Here is a 20,893-nt window from a genome sequence, read left to right as displayed (position 1 = left end):
GTCTCTACTAAAAATACAAAAAAAAAATTTAGCCGGGCATGGTGGCGGGCGCCTGTATTCCCAGCTAATCGGGAGGCTGAGGCAGGAGAATGGCGTGAACCCGGGAGGTGGAGCTTGCAGTGAGCCGAGATCGCGCCACTGCACTCCAGCCTGGGTGACACAGCAAGACTCCATTTCAAAAAAAAAAAAAAAAAATACTGAAAAGGAAAACCTGTGTTTGTGGTCTGTTCTTCAAGGTTAAACTTGTGGTCCTTTGGCTTTTCCAAAGGCCTAGGCTTGTAGACAAATCCATCATTAATTACCCAACAGTCCATTTCACCCAAAATAAAATCCAAACAAACTTTAAGTCAGTGCCTGTTCATCTCCCCTCAACCATCCCCAGTCTTATCTGCTTCTTTGTTGGACAATTCCTGTGTACACGGATGGCCTCCTACCCCCAAGCACCTGTGTCTCTTTGCCTGAAGATCCCTCTCCAGCCATAGGAACATGAGGGGTGGGCTGTAAGTTGCCCTGAGAACAGCTCTCAACAAAAGACAGACAAGAGTTGGTGGATAAACATCCTAGTTTCCTTGGGCCTTGGTGGGCTAGTTCTGGGGTATGTCCTACACAGTCTCTCAAAAGGTCCCCAGAAGGATTGAGCCCAGTGGCCATCAGTGGTAACCTGTATATTAACATACCTTTTATTGGCTTTTCTCCTTCTCTGTCTCACTTCCCATTCTCTCACCATGCTTCCTGGGATCATCTTCCAAATATTAATAGATTACTTTTCACCCCCAAATCTTTGTCTCCGGGCTCACTCTTGAGAGAACCCAAACTAAAACATAGTCAAGCCAGGAAGATGACACTGAAAGGAGGAGGAAGAGGAGGACACATTTTGTAGAAGACAAAATGCTACATGCTTGGAACTCAGTCATGAGCCCCAGGAAACAGTGATAGATACTTCCTTTGGTTATTCTGAAGAAACAGATACTTATGCAAAAAAAAGCTAAACACCTTTCAGTCTTCCAGGATAGAATAGACAATGATTATAAGCAGATTAAAAATATATAACCACCGGGCGCAGTGGCTCACGCCAGTAATCCCAACACTTTGGGAGGCCAAGGCAGGTGGATCACAAGGTCAGGAGTTCAAGACCAGCCTGACCAACATGGTGAAACCCTGTCTCTACTAAAAATACAAAAATTAGCTGGGCGTGGTGGCACGTGCCTGTAATCCTAGCTACTCGGGAGGCTGGGCTGAGGCAGGAGAATCGCTTGAACCCAGGAGGCGGAGGTTGCAGTGAGCCGAGATCATGCCACTGCACTCCAGCCTGGGTGACAGAGTGAGACTCTGTCTCAAAATAAATAAAATAAAATAAAATAAAATATATATATATATACACACCATTGTGAGGGGTATTTAGTGCAAATTAAGACAAATCCTGCAAAGGACTAGAGGAACCAAATAGGACTGTGGAGGGAAGACAAAGGGGCAGGTGGGCCAGATCCATTCTAGACCAAGAAGTGTGGGAAGGATTAAGCTCTTAATTGCAGAAATGAATGTATTGCCAGAACAGTTTTTAAAAAGGTCACAATGACAACAACAATGAACAAAATAGCTAATGTTGACTTAAGTTTTACTATATGCCAGGGAGTAAAATTGGGCTTTACATAAACTATCTTATTTAATTGTCACAACATCCCTATGATATCACTTTTGTTGTCCTTAATTTACAGATAGTGAGACAGAATGTGAATAAACTAACCTTGCATGGTCACACAGGTAATAGCCACAGAGGGGAAGGATATAGCTTACTCTTTCTATCTATCTGCTTGCATATCTATCTATTCATCCCTCATCTAAATATGTATCTCTACTTATCTATCTCTCCAAATACATATATTTTATTTATGCAATGAGATTTGGCGGACTTTAATTGCAAAATAACTTGAGAGAAAAGAGAATTAATTATAAGAAGTACAGAAAAAGAAACTGAGAGCAGAAGCAATTCCTGGACTGTGCTGTACCAGGCAGATGGGCAATATAGTCAGTATGGAGTGTTGGCTCTTTCTTTGGGAGAATGAGGTCATATCTACTGGCAAGGCCCCCTTCCCTTTATTCCCACTATACTGCTTGGGAATTTCTGATTTAAAAAAAATACTGTTGATAACAGAAATGACCAATTCATCATATTGTCTTGACCAAAGAGCAGCTCATACTGTGACACACTTGCCTCTCTAGTATCTCTGGGGAGGATGTTCGTAAGTGAGATTGGAGGAGTAATTGCCCCCAGGACTGTGGGATAGGTTGTGCACGTTGTATACTGCACAGTCCCATGGGGGTGTTAGTCTCTCTGAATGGAGTCCCCAGAGTTATGCAGTGCACAACCTGTGTATAAGGCAGCCCTGCCTGCCCCCACCAATAAGATCAGCCATATGAACTGCATGACCAATGGCACAGCTGGAGCCCTCTCATTTATCACTGTTTCTAGGCATATTTGCAGATAAAATGTTGAGATTATGATCAGATTATGATCAGAACTTTCAAGAGTTCTGGAAAGAAGAGTTCTGGAAATAAACACTGACATAAAGGAGAAGAAAAGAACAGGAACTCCCTCTGAGTTTGCATTACCTTGAATGTTCACAGCCTCCTGTTGCCTTTCTAGGAAGTGCCCCACTGTGTATTGCTGGGGTTGTATAGCCAATTGGCGAACTAGCTGATAAACCCTGGACAGAAATAGAGACTACAAGAAGTGAAACAAAGTTCCATCCAAGAATGAAACAACAACTGATCACGTGAGATGCCCATGTCATCACTTGACCCACAGACAGGGGAGCAAATATATTGATGATCTGGTCCTTCTGTCAGACTGTTGGCATTCATCCCTACAAGTGAGAGGAAGGAAACATTGCAACTTAATGGGTGAGTCCTTCTGGTGAATTTAACATCACGCATTTGCTAGATTTGCTAGCCATGCAATTATGGTGAAAACAGGAAAGATCCCTTTGGGTTTAACTATAGATTAGCCATAGGATTTGCAACCAGGAAAAGACCTTCAAGATCAATTCTACTGGAACTTGGACAATTAACAGATAAATAAACTGAGAAACAGAGAGACTGTGTTACTTGTAGGTAGTTATTTTAACTCCCATCTCAGCACTCTTTCCCAACACAACCCATTATCTTAACAACTATAATAGTACTAACAGCCATTATTATAACCAACATGTTTGTCTGGGAGAAAGGTGACAAGAGGAGGGTAGAGGACAGAATTAGTTGAACACTTACTCTGTGCCAGGCGATAGTTTTAAGCTTTCTACATCTATTCATCTCAATCCTCACAACAACTCTTACAGGTCAATAGTGTTTCCTTTTCACAAGTTAGGAAACTGAGGCACAGAGAGGTGATTTTATTTGTTCAAAGTCACAGAGAGGGCACATGGCTGAGCTGAGATTCAAACCCAAGCAGTGTGACTATGAAGCTTATTATCTTAACTATTCCACCATTATCGAAGGATATATTTACAAGATTTTTTTAATTGTAATAAATTCTGTGCTTTATCTTTTTTTTAAAAAAAAATTTAATTAACAAAGAATAAGAAGACTTTCTTCACCCAGAGACAGAGGACACCATGTTACTTGGCTTTTATCCACATAGCTGTCTTATTTTAGGTGCTGTTATTTAAACCAGAGTACATCCAAATAAGTGTAGTTTAAAAGAAAACATGATTATAAGGGGTTCCCAGTCTTTGCAAGGCATGATTTCTATAGACGCCTCCTTAATAGCTTCCTTTGTCTTGGCCATCCATGCTCACAAACATTTTCTAGCAGAGTACCAACCGCGCAAATAGAGAGTAGGATGAGATCTTCAGCTTTAAGTTGGCAATGTGTATATATCTCAATGTGAATGATCCAAGTTTTGCAAATGGGAGAAAAAGCAAAAATGCCAGATTCTTTCATTTAACTCCATTATTAAATTTTTTTTTACCTTTATTATCAATGATAATTGACAGTCACACTTGAAGATGAATTTTTTTTTTTTGAAAGTGGAAGTTTTTCACTGCCCGGAATTAAGAAATATAAATCTTTTTTTTTTTTTTTTTTTGAGATAGAGTTTTGCTCTTGTTGCCCAGGCTGGAGTGCAACGGTGCGATCTCGGCTCACCACCACCTCCACCTCCTGGGTTCAAGCGATTCTCCTGCCTCAGCCTCCCAAGTAGCTGGGATAACAGGCATGTGCCACCACACCCAGCTAATTTTGTATTTTTAGTAGAAACAGGGTTTCTGCATGTGGTCAGGCCATTCTCAAACTCCTGACCTCAGGTGATCTGCCTGCCTCAGCCTCCCAAAGTGCTTGGATTACAGTGTAAGCCACCCCACACGGCCTTTTTTTTTAATAGAGACAGTGTATCCCTATGTTGCCCAGGCTGGCCTTGACCTCCTGGCCTCAAGCCGTCCTCCCACCTTGGCCTCCCAAAGTTCCAGGATTACAGCCATGAGCCACCAAGCCTGGCCAATAAATATTTTAATTTACTTATTTTCTAGGCCTAAAATTGCCAAGGTACCTCTGTGATACATTTTGAGAAGCTTCTCTCCTAAAAGTACAGTCTATATATTCTTTTTTTTTTTTTTTTTTTTTTTTTTTTGAGACAGAGTCTTGCTCTGTTGCCCGGGCTGGAGTGCAGTGGTGCGATCTCGGCTCACTGCAACCTCCACCTCCCAGGTTCAAGCACTTCTCTTGCCTCAGCCTCCCGAGTAGCTGGGACTACTACAGGCATGAGCCACCTCGCCCGGCCTATATATTCTTTAGATAATACAGTACCAATCATTTCTTAGGCACTTCCTACATGCAGATATAGTGTTAAGTGCTTTCCAAATCCTATATCTTTAAGAATCCTTCCCAAAGCTGAGCTGTGTGTGTGTGTGTGTGTGTGTGTGTGTGTGTGTGTGTGTGTGTGTGTGTGTCTTTATTTCCCTCATTCTACAGATGAGGAAAGTCACGTAACTTGCCCTGGAGTATGCATCTAGTAAGAGGCACAGCTGGTTTTAGCTGAATTCAGACTCAAACCCAGGTCTCACTGACTCCAAATAACATATTCTTAAAGGGTGTTGTCAGCCTCTCTCAGAGCCCTGATTGCCTTGTCAGCTCTCTACTTCTCAGCTGATCAGAGGATCAGTACCCAGGGCGGTACCACTCACCAACCAGCTGGCCTCTGTTGTCACCCGTCAGCTCACAGTCCAGTCCCTCTGAATGGTGATGGTCAGCACCGTGCCGGCCAGGTTCGCCAAGGCCACTAGGGTGGTCACCAGTGCACAGCAGGCCACCTACCGAAGGAGGGGAAAGGGAGTTTGGAACCCAAGAATAGATTTTCCTGCCCTGCTGCAGTGCATACGGTTATTTATCTGACAGCTCAAGGAACATCTAAATGAACACAAAGACCTTAGAGAGAAAAAGATTCAATGTAGGTTTGGAGCCCAATTCTATTGTGTTAATGCTAAGCATTTTCTTCCTCCTACCCCATCAGAGACAGAGCCGATGCTAATTTGTACCTTGCAGACACAGACTCTGCTGTTCTATTGCCTTCATGTCAGTGGGATTTCAGCTCAGACTCACAAATTAGGGGAGAGGAGGACACTGAGGAAAGATTAGCCTGATCCAAAACCATTGAGCATGGCCACAAAGAAAACACTAACTGGTGGACATTCAGGGTGTCTGTGATGTAGGGACGTGGGAGACACAGAGAGCCAGCCATCCCAGATTTGTTCCATCTGCCTCTTGTAGGGGAGCACGAGCATCAGGACAGTGCAACAGGCAGTGACGGAGGCGTTCTGCATGAAGAGCGAGGCATAAGCAACTGTGGATGGAAACACCCAGCCCAATCTCTACTCTCAGGTTTAACAGGCAGTTCACAGCTGTATCAACATTTAATGCAGAGGAGGCCGGGTGCAGTGGCTCACAACTGTAATCCCAACACTTTGGGAGGCCAAGGCGGGCAGATCACTTGAGGTCAGGAACTCCAGACAAGCCTGGCCAACATGGCAAAACTCTGTCTCTCCTAAAAATACAAAAATTAGCCAGGCGTGATGGCACACACCTGTAATTCCAGCTACTCGTGAGGTTGAGGCGTGAGAATCACTTGAACCTGGGAGATGGAGGTTGCAGTGAGCCGAGATTGTGCCACTGCACTCCAGCCTGGGTGACAAATTGAGACCCTTTCTCAAAAAAAAAAAAAATAGAATAAAAAATAATGCAGAGTAGTTGCATTAGACCAAATCCCAGTGCAACCAGGGTTAGCATTTCCATTGGTGATCACAGGCTTAAGAGGCAAAGAACAGACTCTTGAGCTCACTAAAGACAAAGCCTTTGCAACCAAAAGAGAAAAAAGCTGGACTTTGCAAGTGAATGAAAACATATTTAAGAGACGGATCATACAAAAAGCTGGATTCTAGGTAAGTCAAGAAACTTAAAATGTTCTAGTGCTACATCACACCCTTCTGGATTTAATTTGTAACTGAATTTACCAATTTAGCCTAAAGACCAGCACACCAGATTTTCAATCAGCTAGTCTTTTCAATGGTGTGGCTTCAGAGAATGCCTTTCCATGGTAGAAGGAGAAAAGTCCTACCTTCCATGGTAGAAGAAAGGCAATCATGTTGACTAGAAATCAAGGAATAGGAAAAACTTAGGATAGCGTACATTCTTATTGGACAACGACGCTTAAAGAGATAGTATAGCCCAAAGCTAAAAGTAGATCTACATTTGAACAAATAAGTCTCCAGATATTAACGACTAGTTTAGACAGATTACCCAGTACAAAAACTCATTTACACAAAGAAATTGCCTCTGGTAAAAACAACACAAGTATATTATGCATAGGTAATGCCAAAATATTAAAAAGAAAGCACTTTTCAGGAATTTGATATTAAAAACCTATACTTAGCAAAAATCTAAAAACTACATTAAAATATTTTACGTGTAGAATCAGAATGACACAAAGCTGTATAACTTCGTCTGGAGTTTTTAACTTATGCTCTTTTGCTATTAAGTTCATAGCAATTTATGAATTTTATTTCACTAAATAAACCAAAAAAGCCAGTGAAGTCATAATGTACCATATAAATATGTGTGTGACAGTTAAGAATGTTACCTTTATTTCTTGGTTTCTTTTCAATCCAATCACCAATTAAGACCCCAAATATTAATACATATCCAGCCACCACTAAGCCAAACACTGCTGATAAAAGCAGATTATGTCCATATAATTCTATCAGGAAGACAGACATGGCAAAGTGCCACATTTCATCTCCCTGCAGGGCAGTACAGGCAAAGCATATTTTCATCATTGACCTAAAAGATGGATCAAAGTTAAAATCCAGAAAGATGCATTTCTCCCCAGGGACATGTAATATGCAGGATTACAAGACAGAATGTCAAAATTATACTTTTATGCAGTACATCTATAACTTTATTTTTATGCAATATAGTTATAAATTTTAAAAGCTGGAGAGAATGTATTTTAAAATCTTAAAAGCTCCAAAGAGTCAACAAGCTAATGAGAAAATATCAGACAAACACTTGGAAGAACATGAGACCTCCAAGAACGAAGCCCACAATGCCCTGAGGACATCTGCTGATTCCGAAGCAACAGCTGTGAAATACAACAGTAGGTTTGTTGTCCTCAGAAAGACAGACTATGGAAGTCCATGCTACCAAAGATGGGGACTAAGATAAACCAGTTCCCATTTTAAGTTGAGATTCCCATGTAATTACATCCTAAATGTAAGCAAGGGTAAACCTGAAGTAAACTGGTAGTTTACTACTCACATGGACTGGTAGTCCAGTTCTGCCTCATCCCAATGGGCCAGGAAATCTCAAACCTTGAACATGGATTAAAGTGTTACCAAATGATTAGTGTCCACTATGCATCTGGTAGAAGCTAGTTAAAATTATCTCTAAAGGAAGATGCCACCATCTTAGGCTTCAAAGTATTCCTACAATAATAATAATAAAATAAAAATTTTATAAAATAATATACAAATTATTATCATTATTATGTTGAGACTGGATCTCACGCTGTCTCCCAGGCTGAGTGCAATGATGCAATCATAGCTCACTGCAGCCTTAACTTCCCAGGCTCAAGAGATCCTCCCACCTCAGCCTCCCAAGTAGCCAGGACTACAGGCATGCACCATGATGCCCAGTTACTTTTTTTTATGCATAAAAAAGATGGGGTCTCACTATGTTGCCCAGGCTGGTCTCCTGGGCTCAAGCAATACTCCCACCTCAGCCTCCCAAAGTGTTGAGATTACAAGTGTGAGCAACCACACCCAGCCTTTATAATTATTTATTATTTTTATTCCAACACATATGTTTTTATGCACCTGCTTTTTTTTTTTTTTTTTTTTTTTTAGATGGAGTACTCTGTTGCCCAGGCTGGAGGGCAGTGGCATGATCTCAGCTTGCTGCAACCTCCACCTCCTGGGTTCAAGTGATTCTCCTGCCTCAGCTTCCTGAGTAGCTGGGATTACAGTCATGCGCCACCACACCCAGCTAATTTTTGTATTTTTAATACAGATGGGGTTGGCCAGGCGCGGTGGCTCACGCCTGTAGTCCCAGCACTTTGGGAGGCTAAGGCAGGTGGATCATGAGGTCAGGAGATTGAGGCCATCCTGGCTAATATGGCAAAACCCCGTCTCTACTAAAAATATAAAAAATTAGCCAGGCGTGGTGGCATGCACCTGTAGTCCCAGCTACTCTGGAGGCTGAGGCAGGAGAATCACTTGAACTCAGGAGGCAGAGGTTCCAGTGAGCCGAGATAGCGCCACTGCACTCCAGCCTGGGTGACAGAGTGACACTCCATCTCAAAAAAAAAAAAAGAAAGAAAGAAATTAGAGAGGGGGGGTTTCACCGTGTTGGCCAGGCTGGTCTTGAACTCCTGACCTCAAGTGATCAGCCCACCTTGGCCTCCCAAAGTGCTAGGATTACAGGAATGAGCCACCACACCCAGCCACCTTCCTCTATTTGTTCTATATTTGATAATTCAAACATATTTAAACAAAAATACACATTTTTGCATCTAATATTTTGAGACATCCTAATGTCCTTAATATTGCAGTTCTCTTAACCATCCAAAGATAAAACATTAATTTCATTTTGATTCCTCTCTTACCCATATTCATAAGACATAACTTATAAAAATAACAAATCTTGGACTCATGAGGTAGATCAAAGTTGCTCCTAAAACACATGTATTTAAACCACAAGCATTATTAAACAATAAATATATATACATATTTATTTGGAGCAAATTTTGCCAGCTAATCAGAAAGAGTAAAATGCTGTTTAGCATGAATTTGCTTTTAGAGAGTACACCAGTGCTGGATAAAAATACAGGCAACAAGTTAGGGGATTCTCAGGGATTTTGTTTTCTTTTGACAAAGTTGTCTTCATTCATTTGTCACTGAGGGACCGCTGGGGAAATATCCACCTGTATGCTTTTTCTTAAGTCTAGAAATAGAGAAACAAGCAAGGCATTTCCATTGACATATGTGCCATAAAGGAAGTAGCCCAGAATGCAATGGAAGAATGTAAAAATGGCAGGAAGTTGCCCCACGGCAAAATCTGAGGGCCAAAAAGGAACTGAACTAGCAAGTGAGGATTAGGGGTAGAGACAGCTCTCCAGGTTGGGAGAACAGTGGGTACAGAGGCCTATTGAAAAGAGAAAGGATAACTGCAGACAAAATCCAGAGGTTGGGGTGTAAGGTGCAAAAGTCAGAGAGGAATAAGAAAGGGAAGGGATGAAGCAAGTCTGAAGAGAGACTCCCCTTTACCTGGGAGGAGCAGGAAGGAGCGGTGGATCACCAAAGCTGCTGTGCCCTGATATGGCTTGGCTGTATCCCCACCCAAATCTCGAATTGTATCTCCCAGAATTTCCACGTGTTGTGGGAAGGACCCAGGGGGAGGTAATTGAATCACGGGGGCCAGTCTTTCCTGTGCTATGCTTGTGGTAGTGAATAAGTCTCACAAGATCTCATGGGTTTATTAGGGGTTTCTGCTTTTGCTTCTTCCTCATTTTTCTCCTGCTGCCACCATGTAAGACGTGCCTTTCACCTCCCACCATGATTCTGAGGCCTTCCCAGCCATGTGGAACTGTAAGTCCAATTAAACCTCTTTTTCTTCCCAGGCTCAGGTATGTCTTTATCAGCAGTGTGAAAATGGACTAATACAGCCCTCTGTGGATTCCCAGCTGCAGGGGGCCTCCTCTCCAGCCTTTCAACACACTCACCCTGCACCTTCCCCACAGAGCTGGGGGCCAGGGCCTGTCTCAACTACTTGCCAGGACTCCTTTCCTGCTTCCTCTTGCCCATCCTGACCATCACTCCTTATTTTCACCTTTCTGATGCCCATCAGAAATGGGGTTCTGATTTAGATCTTTAGTGCCACAGGAAACAGTCATCAGTGCAGAGTGAGTGTGGGAAAGTTTTCAGGAGAGAAGAGAGGTCATTGAGGAGAGTGGATCAGACCACCATCTGGCCAGGCAGTGGCATCCCAGTCTTCCTGGTTATGCCCTCAATCTCTTTTGTGTCTTCCTGGTTTTAGAGAGCCCTGCTGAAAGCCCTCTTTATGGCACCCACTACCTTCTACCCTACCTCATCGCTACATCCCCTATGGAGGCTACCACTGATTCAGATCCATCATTGCAACCCTCAGTGGAATAGCCCTGCTATAGTGGCAGGGATTCCGTATCTGCCCTTTCCTTCCTTCCTCCCCTCCTCCCTTCCTTTCTTTCTTTTCTTTCTCTTCTTTTTTCTTTCCTTCCCTCTTCCTTCCTCCCACCCTTCCTTCTCACCTTCCCTCTTGTATGTATTCATGTATTCAGGTATTTTGCCAGGCATTGGGGATAAAGTGGTAAGAAAGTTGGAGAGGTTCTTACACTTACAGCCCAGGGATAACAGACAATAGACCATGAATTACAACCCAGTGTGATGAGTTTCAGCTTAGATAGGGTGAGGTGCCACCCCGTCACCCCAGAAGCTAGTCATGGAGGAACCATGGCAGGTCACTCAAAAGGCCCTCTGGAACCTAAAGGTTGGCATATGGCACTGAGGAAGGACATTGACGCTGGACATGTCAACCCCTGACACAGGAGCACTACCCAGCCACCCACCCCAACACTGAAACAGTGCCTGGGGTCATTCACACCCGCAGAGGTCACCAACCCTGTGGCCTCTCCCCAGGTGCACCCTCTGTGCTTCAGCACTTCAGCTATGCCTGAGGCATCAGGGTTTTGCTGTCACTCCACACTCCAGCACTGGACAAATCCTCCAGTGACAGAAACTACATTAAAGTGCTGGAACCACAGTCTGCTCAAGCCAACCTCACTGGCCCATCGGCTGGTGGAAAGAGCTTCTTGGGAGCTAGCCTGCCACAGCAGGAATTCTCTGGAATGTGTCAGGATCTTCCATCTGGCCCAGTCTGGGGAGAGGGTCTGGCCAGGGGAAGATCAGCCCTCACTGACTAGTCTCCCTTCAAAGTCTCAGCACCAGGTTGGTCCTTGGGCTGGGCTGCCATTGGACTGCATTTCTCGTGTCCATTGACATTCCCACTTCCCTAAATGACCTCTCTTGTCTCCTGAAAATTTTCCCACACTCACTCTGCACTGATGACTGTGTTTCCTGTGTCACTAAAGATCTAAAAAGTATGGGAGAGGACTTCCTTGAGTTCTCATCCCCACACCTGCCCCCTTGCCTGCACCCAGGCCCTGGGCTCTGCCAGCCCTCCTGTCTCCAGGCTCCTGGCATAGGCCAATTCCTCCCCACATCTCTCTTCCCTCCAGTCTTTCTTCCCCTCTGCTCATGTGTCCTCAAACCTTCTCTTTACTAGATCTTACAAACAAGCTGTTATTCCAAGCATCTCTTCAAAAAACAGCAACAAGGCTTTCGGCTTTCAGCTGGGAGGAGGCCAAGGTGCAACTTTCTTCGGTCATCCTGAATCTAGCCACCTCTGCCATGCTGCCGAAGTTTTACCCCAACGAGATCAAAGTCATATACCTGAGGTGTACTGGGGATGAAGTGGGTGCCACGTCTGTGTTGGCCCCCAAGATCGGCCCCCTGGGTCTGTCTTCAAAAAAGTTTGGTGATGACATTGCTAAAGCAACCGGTGACTGAAAGGATCTGAGGATTACAGTGAAACTGATCATTCAGAACAGAGAGGCCCAGATTGAGGTGGTGCCTTCTGCCTCTGCCCTGATCATGAAAGCCCTCAAGGAACCGCCAAGAGACAGAAACAGAAAAACATTAAACACAGTGGAAATATCACTTTTGATGAGATTGTCAACATTGCTCGACACATGTGGCACTGATCTTTAGCCAGAGAACTCTCTGGAATCCTTAAAGAGATCCTGGGGACTCCCCAGTCTGTGGGCTGCAATGTTGATGGCTGCCACCCTCATGATATCATAGATGACATCAACGGTGGTGCTGTGGAGTGCCTAGCTATTTAAGAAGCACAAAGGAAAATATTTCAATAAAGGATCATTTGAAAAACAAACAAACAAAAAACACAAAAAAACAAAAACAGCAACAATAACTTTCTCTTGGCCTCGCTGTTCTTCTCTTGGCTACTACCCCAGCTCTCTACTCACCTTTATATCTTGAAAGGATCGTTTGTTCTTGCTTCAATTCTCCCTCAACCCACTGTGAACAACTTTCATCCCCATCTCTCAACATACCTACTCCTCACAAGGTCATCAATTACCCCCCACAGGGTGCAATCCTGCTGTCAGTTCTGAGTGCTCATCTCTGCATGTGACACCTTGCTCCCTTCCTCCTTTGTGAACCCTGCCTCGCTAAGCTTCATGCAACCCCTTCTCCTGGCTTTTCTCTTCCAACACTGGCTGCTCCTTCTATTGCCTCCTTCACCAACCTCCTATCTTTAGCGTCCTCAGGCATCTCGTCTTGGACCACCTCCCCTCCACTCTCCTCCCCTACCCTCCCCTCCTCTACTCTCCCCTTCCCTTCTATTTCCTTTCTTGACAGGGTCTCACTCTGGTTGCTGAGACTGAAGTACAGTGGTGCGATCTCGGCTCACTGCAGCCTTGAGCTCCCGGGCTCAGGTGATTCTCCCACCTCAACCTCCTGAGTAGCTGGGATTACAGGCATGCACTATCATGTCTCGCTATTTCTTAATTTTTATTTTTAGTAGAGACACGGTTTCACGATGTTGCCCAGGTTGGTCTCAAGCTCCTGGACTCAAGCAATCCACCTGCCTTGGCCTCTCGAATTGCTGGGATTACAGGCGTGAGCCCGGCCACCTCTTCTATTTTCTATTTAAACCCACTCCTTTAAGGATATCACCAGCCTCATGATTTAAAATACCACAAGGCCGACAAGTCCCAAATTTCTAAGTCCAGCAACCACCACTTGCTCAACATCCATGGGATGCTGAGTAGGCGTATCACATTTAACATGTCCAAAATGGAACTCCTGATCTTATTCCATTCAAACTCGTTCCACCCCCGGCTTCCCCATCTTAGTGAGTGAAAACTCCATTCTTCCTGTTGCTCAGACCAGAAAACCTTCATCAGTTCTCTCTTTTAAACCCTACACCCCAGTCAGGCATCATGTTGCCTGAGCCTTCAAAAGAATATCCTGAATCTGATTACTTTTCACCACTACCACTGCTAGCAGCCTAGACACCCCCACCTCTTTCCAGGGTTATTGCAATATCCCCTCACTTATCCCCTACCTGTGCCTTGGCCCACTTTCAATCTATCCTCATCATAGTAGCCAGAGGGGTTCTATTAAAAATCTAAGTCAGATCATGAAACTCCTCTGCTCAAAACCTCTAATGGTTCTCATCTCACTTAGGGTAAAATACAAAGTCCTTACAAATGTCCACAAGGGCCTCAGGGTCTGTTCCCTCCATTCACTTCTCTGACCTCCTCTTTTACTACTCTACCCCATCGACTATGCTCCAGCCACATGGACTTCACTCCCATCTCCCAAACCTTTGCACTTGCCATTCCCTCTGTCTGGAATACGCTTCCTCTAGGCAGGCTCATGAGTTGGCCCATCAGCCCATCAACCCCATCAACTCCACTGGGTCTTTATTTAAAAGTTATCTTTGCAGTAGGACCTTCCCTACCCACCCCACCTAAATATTGCACCCTTTATAAAAGCACTGACCAACAGAACTTTCTGCTTGATGAAACTTTATCTTCACTGTCCAATAGGATGGCCACTATGAGGCTTCTGAGTACTGGAAATGCGGCTTGTATGACATGGAAATGGAATTTTTAACTTTAACTAATTTAAATATCATCAGCCACACAAGGCTAGTGTCCACTGTGTTGTAAGCACAGCATCTTTACACTCCTTTATCTCTTTTTGCTGCTTTCTTTTTTTGCTTACTATTTGCCACTAACATACTACATAATTTACTTATAATTTATTCATAGATCTTGTTTATAATTTGTTTTCCTCACTAGAATATAAGTGGAAAAAACAAATTACGACTACACGGAGAATGAGGGATAGGAATCTTTGTCTGTTTTGTTCACTACTATATTCCTGGTACCTAGAACAGTTTCTGGCACATAGTACATACTAACAAAATCTTTGTTAAGTGAAGGAACATGCAGTAGGAGACTCTACAAGCTCCACCCAGGCATTGCTCTGCTCTCTGTCTATGTCTACTCTCTGCTAATTTGCCATACATTGATCTAACTTTCATCTCCTGACCTGGATGTTCATATGTTCCTCTGGCCCTTCTCCTTCTGAATGGTTTCTTCCTTCAGAAACCAGTATCTAGTTTCCCAATGGTGTACCCACTACCTTCACTTCAACCCACCAGTCTATAGCTTCTTGGTCCTCTCTGCCAGCCTTGGCTCTGTTGAGCTTCTCTTCAACTAGGCTTATCTGAGACAACAAATGGCCAAGAGCCATGGGGTAGCCCAAGAGTGCTGTCAGCCTATGCTTCTCTTCTTTGCTAAGACTCCAGAAAACAACACAGCACTTCACGACATCTCTCGGCAGTCAATCAGAGTTAGAAGGTGGACCTCAGTCATCCACACCACATGCTAAATCATCACCAAATGGCCTGATGATGAAGGACTTCTGCACACTCAGAGACCTTCTGGGCATAGGTCACGCCTTCTATGCCTTTCCAGGACACATGACTGTGGCCCCCAGTGATGGTTAGGTGGCTATTACTGAGCTAAGACTCTACAATGAGTGTCTTGCTTCCTTTCTAAAAGAAACCATACCCTTGGGCCAAGGGATAGGGAAGGGAACAGAAGGGAATTCTAGTTATGGCTCTTCTTTGTTTTAACCGATAAATGGGTTTCCATTTTAAGAGCCCAGATGTCAAGAGTATCTTATTATAGTGGCCTCACACAGGCTGGGAATGAAGTAGAAATTAGAATGGTTGTTGAAAACTTTCCGTTTTCTTCTTCTTTATTAAGTCTGATGACTCAGACTTGATCTAGGGCTTTTTGTAACAGCCGGGCACATCCTCTTACATAAATGAGAGAAGATGTAACCACCTATTGTAATGCCTTGCATATAAGGGACACTCAACAAACGGTGGCTAATAATATGATAAGTAGAAATATATATTCTGTTCTGCCTCACAATGTCTATCACAATAAAAACAATTGTTGGAAGTAAACTGCATATTGAAATGTATTACCAAAATCGAAAGTTAAGCAAAAAACAGTTTCCATGGATAGCTAAAAACTTTCTGTTTTTATTGAGCTAAAGAAAAACAAGAAACTAAAAGCTCCTTTCGGCACCATTTATCTTTCTGTTAAACATCAATCTGATGTCATGTGGCAGGAGTTTTAGTTTCATTTAAAAATCATATCTGATATCTTGAGAAACAGAACAATTTCCCTTCCAGAGAAAAAGGCTATCTATTTAGCCAATGACAAACAGCTGCCATTTTCTCCTTTTTTTTTAACTTTCTTTTTTTTTTTTTTTTTGTTAACACCACTTTTGTTCAGGGTGACAGTACACCTGTAGCCCAAGGGGATGAATCACAGTAGATATAAATTCCACATGGTGATTTCCTTCCCTAGACTCCCCTGTAGCTAGGATTGGCGTAGGACCATTCTGGCCACTGAGGTATAAGTAGAAGTCTCCTGGGGGCTTCAGGGAAAGACTCTGCTTTCTGATAAATGATGCAAGTGCAAGAGGAGAGTTTGCTTTTGCTCTTCCCCACCCACATCCTGTCTGTGAGTGTGACAGTGCCTACAGCTGCAGCATCTGTCTTGCAATCATGAATTGACAGTGTCAGAAGCCAATCTGCTGAAAATGACAAGGCAGATGGATAGATCAATATGGGGTCTCAATGGCATCACTGAGTGGCTGCACCAACACTAAATGGACAACTGCTGCAATTCTTGTTTAGCCAAGGTTGAAGGTTCTTAAAATTGAAACTCTTGTCAGTTGAGTTTTATTTGCAGCCAGAAGCAATTCCAACTGATTCACAGACCTTTAATTACTAGTTCAATGACTGCCCATACACCCAGTATCTAAATTTAACTACTTCTAATATTTACCACATTTGCTTTTTTCTCTGTGTAAGTTTTCAATATATGTGGAAGATAAATTGCAGACATAATGCTTAGCCCTTCAACACATATCTCCTAAAAAGAAGAACATTTTCCTTCATAACCACAAGGCTATTATCCCTCCTAAAAATATTAATGATTCTCTGATATCATCTGACCACTAGTCCATATACAGTTTCCTTTATCACAAAACACATTTAACACAAAAATGTGTTTTTGTAGTTGGATAAAATTTTCATATAAATGTTCATACAAACGGGACTTGGGATTTTGTTTTCCCTTTTCTTTTCCTTTTTTAAAAAAAGAAATTTAATTAATTAATTTTTTTTATTTTTTATTTTTTGAGATGGAGTCTCGCTCTGTCACCAGGCTGGAGTGCAGTGGTGCAATCTTGGCTCACTGCAATCTCCGCCTCCCTGGTTCAAGTGATTCCCCTGCCTCAGCCTCCCAAGCAGCTGGAACTACAGGCGCCTGCCACCACACCCAGCTAATTTTTGTTTTTTTAGTAGAGATGGGGTTTCACTATATTGGCCAGGATGGTCTCAATCTCTTGATGTTGTGATCCACCTGCCTCAGCCTCCCAAAGTGCTGGAATTACAGGCGTGAGCCACCGCGCCTGGCCTTAATTTATTTTTATTTATTTATTTTTTGAGACGGAGTCTCACTGTGTCACCCAAGCTGGAGTACAATAGCACGATCTTGGCTCACTGCAACTTCCGCCTCGCAAGTTCAAGCGATTCTCCTGCCTCAGCCTCCCGAGTAGCTGGCATTACAGGTGCCCGCCACCATGCCCAGCTAATTTTGTATTTTTAGTAGAGACAGGGTTTCACCATGTTGGCCAGGCTAGTCTTGAACTCCTGAGCTCAAGTGATCCACCCACCTCGGCCTCCCAAAGTGCTGGGATTACAGGGGTGAGCCACCACTACTGGCCTTCTCCTTTTAATAAAAAAGAAACATTCTCCACTTTCTCCGCCTGTGGCTACAAAGTTTCATTTTCTAGACCATGCTGGCTCTGGGCCCATAGTGCCCCTGGGAAGATTGGAATAAAGCTTTGGAGTTAAGACTAACAAATCCAGCCAGGCGCCATTTAAAGTTAATCGCCGATTAAATTTAAATGCATAAAGCTGATTCACTTTGGAAGGCCCAGGCGGGTAGATCACTTGAGGTCAGGAATTTGAGGCCAGCCTGGCCAACATAGTGAAACCCCATCTCTACTGAAAATACAAATTAGCTGGGCGTGGTGGCGTGCACCTGTAGTCCCATACTTAGGAGGCTGGGGCAGGAGAATCACTTGAACCTGGGAGGCAGAGGTTGCAGTGAGCCGAGATCACATCACCGCACTCCAGCCTGAGTGACAGAATGAGACTCTTGTCTCAAGAAAAAAAAAAAAAAAAAAAAAGACTTACAAGTCACCTAAAAGCCTCATCCACGTATCTTCCAAAAGTGTTGTAAGACGACTTCCCATTTGGAAATTTACTTGGGATTGAGCTCGTGATGTACTAATATTCTTCTCAATTAGACAGTGAGGCAAAGGACTGTGAACATTTAATGGGGAGTGAGGCACCCTCTCTGTGAGGCAGGCTTCTTGGTTAGGGGTCCTACCTGTATCCCACCTCCCAAAACAACTCTACACATCACACTCCACAATTCACCAGTAACAGTGTGAGAAGATAAACAAGAGATGACATTTTTATCCACAGTTGTGGTAATTACAATACTAATTGTGTATATGAAATAGTCAACACTTTTTATAACTTATAACTATAAGAAAAATTAGGATGCACCCACAATCTAGAAGAGATGGAAAAACAAAGTTAATTGTGTTGTGACATTTAAATTAGTGAAATCCATTAAGATTTTTCTAGAACATTGCTACATAGGACAAATGCTTTGTTAATTTTGCTTATTTTGTTTTCCCTCCCACCCTAATTAAGACCACTATGCTCAGTGGAACCGTGCAATTTCAGGGTGACATGAATGAAGCCGTAGTACCCCAGGAAAGGCCATGTGCCCCTTTTCTCAAGTAGAGCTTATTAAAGTTAGGTCTAACCAGAGGCTTACCTAAAGCACTCTTCTCTCTCTTCATTCATCTGGTGCTCGTGGCTTTAGTCTGTTTCTCCTGATTTCCAGAATTTTCAGTGTCATTTAGTTCTCCCACCATTACTACATGCTAGAAGAAAAAGGTTTCAAATAATGAAAAATATATTCAAAACTGTTATATGGTCCTAAACTGGAAGAAGTCAATGTGCTTTAACTTAATTCCAATTGGATCCCTCTAAAACCATTTATACTTCACTTATTTCAACTGTAGAAAGTTAATTGTATAATCTATTATAAGGGCTTTATTGCACATGAATAAATCATAACAATCGTCATCGACATAGAGGCCTATTATTAATGCTCAAAACCAATTATTTAGGGGGAAATATTCAACCAGCTATAATCAGAGACTCACAGATTAATCACACACGCAAAAAAAAAGGTTAAAGATACATTTTAACTAAATTATCTGTGTCGCCATTCTACCAGGAACAATGACGTAAGTAACTTGTCCTTTATTTTCTTTTTTTCTTTTTTTTTCTTTTTTATAGAGACAGGGTCTCGCTATGTTTCCGGGGCCAGGGAGGATCCAACTCCTGGCCTCAAGCAATCCTCCCTCCTCAGTCTCCCAAAGTACTGGAATTACAGATGTAAGCCATATCGCCCGGCCCAATTTGTCCTTCTTTAACATGTTATTCTTTCAACATGTTATTTCTCAACAGGGTAAATTGATTATATTTGGCAAGTTATAAATAAAAGCTTCATTGCAATTTCACTAACATAGATCCTTAAGAAGAAAATGCTTGCTCCTGCTAATGACTATTTGAATTCTAAATAGAGTTCAAATAGGGAATTCTACACCTTTAAGTTTGCTTACCGAACATAGACAGCAGTAAAGTTTTGGTCTTTCACTGTACTCCAGAGGTCAGATAGAAAGATGAGTTATAAAGCAGTGTAGCCACAGCTTCTGCACCACACACAGGTGTTGCTACCATGGAGCACTTTGAGCGGAAAGTGCTGGAGGTGCAAATGTTTCCTGTGGGTTGTCAAAAGACAGGCCAGTAGTTTCCGCCACCCATGACCGCCCAGCACAATATGCTCTGGCAGGGGCCATTCTTAGCACGTAAGTTGCTGCACTGAGAGAAAGGCACATGGGGTGCAGCCAGTTCTGGGGGCTTGAACATGTCCAAAACATCCTTGTCTTATAGAAACCTAGGACACATACAGGAACATTCATTAATATTCTCAAAGAAGAAAGTTTTATTTTGCACTTGGAAACATGTCAGAAATCACTTGAAGGCAAATAAGATCTGGCCCTCTGCAGAGGTAAGTGGCTAACATGCCCTAGATCTCCATGCTTAGAGGCTGCCCCTTTGGTACCCATGGTTCTCCAGGCTTTTCCAGGGCAACACTGTCCAGCATCTCTCTCTCTCCTCCCCCCGTCTTCCTTTGAAAGTTTGACTCTCATGTGTGGTGCCCGATCCCTAGGCCACCTGTGCCGGCCAATCCCTGAACAGATAAATCCTACTAAAGGTTAATCCCAAGCACAAGCTTTGGGCTGGTCCTTCTGGGTTGATTGGCTTTCTCTCTCTCTCTCTCTCTCCTCTTTTGAGATGGAGTCTCCTTCTGTTGCCCAGGCTGGAGGGCAGTGGCACAATCTTGACAATCTTGGCTCACTGCAACCTCTGCCTCCCAGGTTCAAGCAATTCTCCTGCCTCAGCCTCCCGAGTAGCTGGGATTACAGGTGCCCGCCACTGCTTCTGGCTAATTTTTGTAGTTTTAGTAGAGATGGAGTTTCACCATGTTGGCCATGGTTGGCCAGGCTGGTCTCAAATTTCTGACCTCAGGTGATCCGCCCACCTCGGCCTCCCAAAGTGCTGATATTACAGGTGGGAGCCACCACTCCTGTCCTGATTGGCTTTTCCTCCAAGAGCCATGGCAACCCAACCAAAAGGATTCCATTTTTAATGAGAATTTCAGGAACCAGTATTTTCTTTTGGGTGAAGGGGAGAGGGATTGGGGATTGGGGACGGTTTTCCAGGTCTTTGGCTCATCATGTAATAGATACCACTTAGTGGCAACTGTGGCCCAACAAAAACATTTTTTCTGTCCCAAGAGCTTAGAGCTTTGAGAAAGGACCCTCAAGGCACTGATTCCCTTCAGTAATGACCTAAAATATTTCTCCCAGATGGGCTCAGGTTCCTGAGACAGCCTCCACGCACTTAGTCCATACATCTTGTTTGCAGTTAATGGCAAAGAGTTAGCTGAGAAATCTAAGATAACAAGGCTTTTACTTTATAA

The 20,893-nt window shown here is 43.3% G+C and overlaps 1 long non-coding RNA gene across 1 annotated transcript; it reads right to left on the bottom strand.

Annotated features, from left to right (window-relative positions):
• Nucleotides 1-5,233: 5,233 nt before the first annotated feature.
• On the bottom strand, nucleotides 5,234-19,804 carry LOC134739934 (uncharacterized). The gene is made up of 3 exons (XR_010127106.1): nucleotides 19,470-19,804; nucleotides 18,614-18,722; nucleotides 5,234-5,303 (listed from the first exon to the last, which is right to left on the bottom strand). It is a non-coding gene; the product is annotated as an uncharacterized LOC134739934 (long non-coding RNA).
• Between the last annotated feature and the right edge of the window lie 1,089 nt (nucleotides 19,805-20,893).

This window comes from Pongo pygmaeus, chromosome 6 (assembly GCF_028885625.2).
Source record: "Pongo pygmaeus isolate AG05252 chromosome 6, NHGRI_mPonPyg2-v2.0_pri, whole genome shotgun sequence".
NCBI lineage: Eukaryota > Metazoa > Chordata > Mammalia > Primates > Hominidae > Pongo > Pongo pygmaeus.
This window is presented reverse-complemented; position numbering and strand designations above follow the sequence as displayed.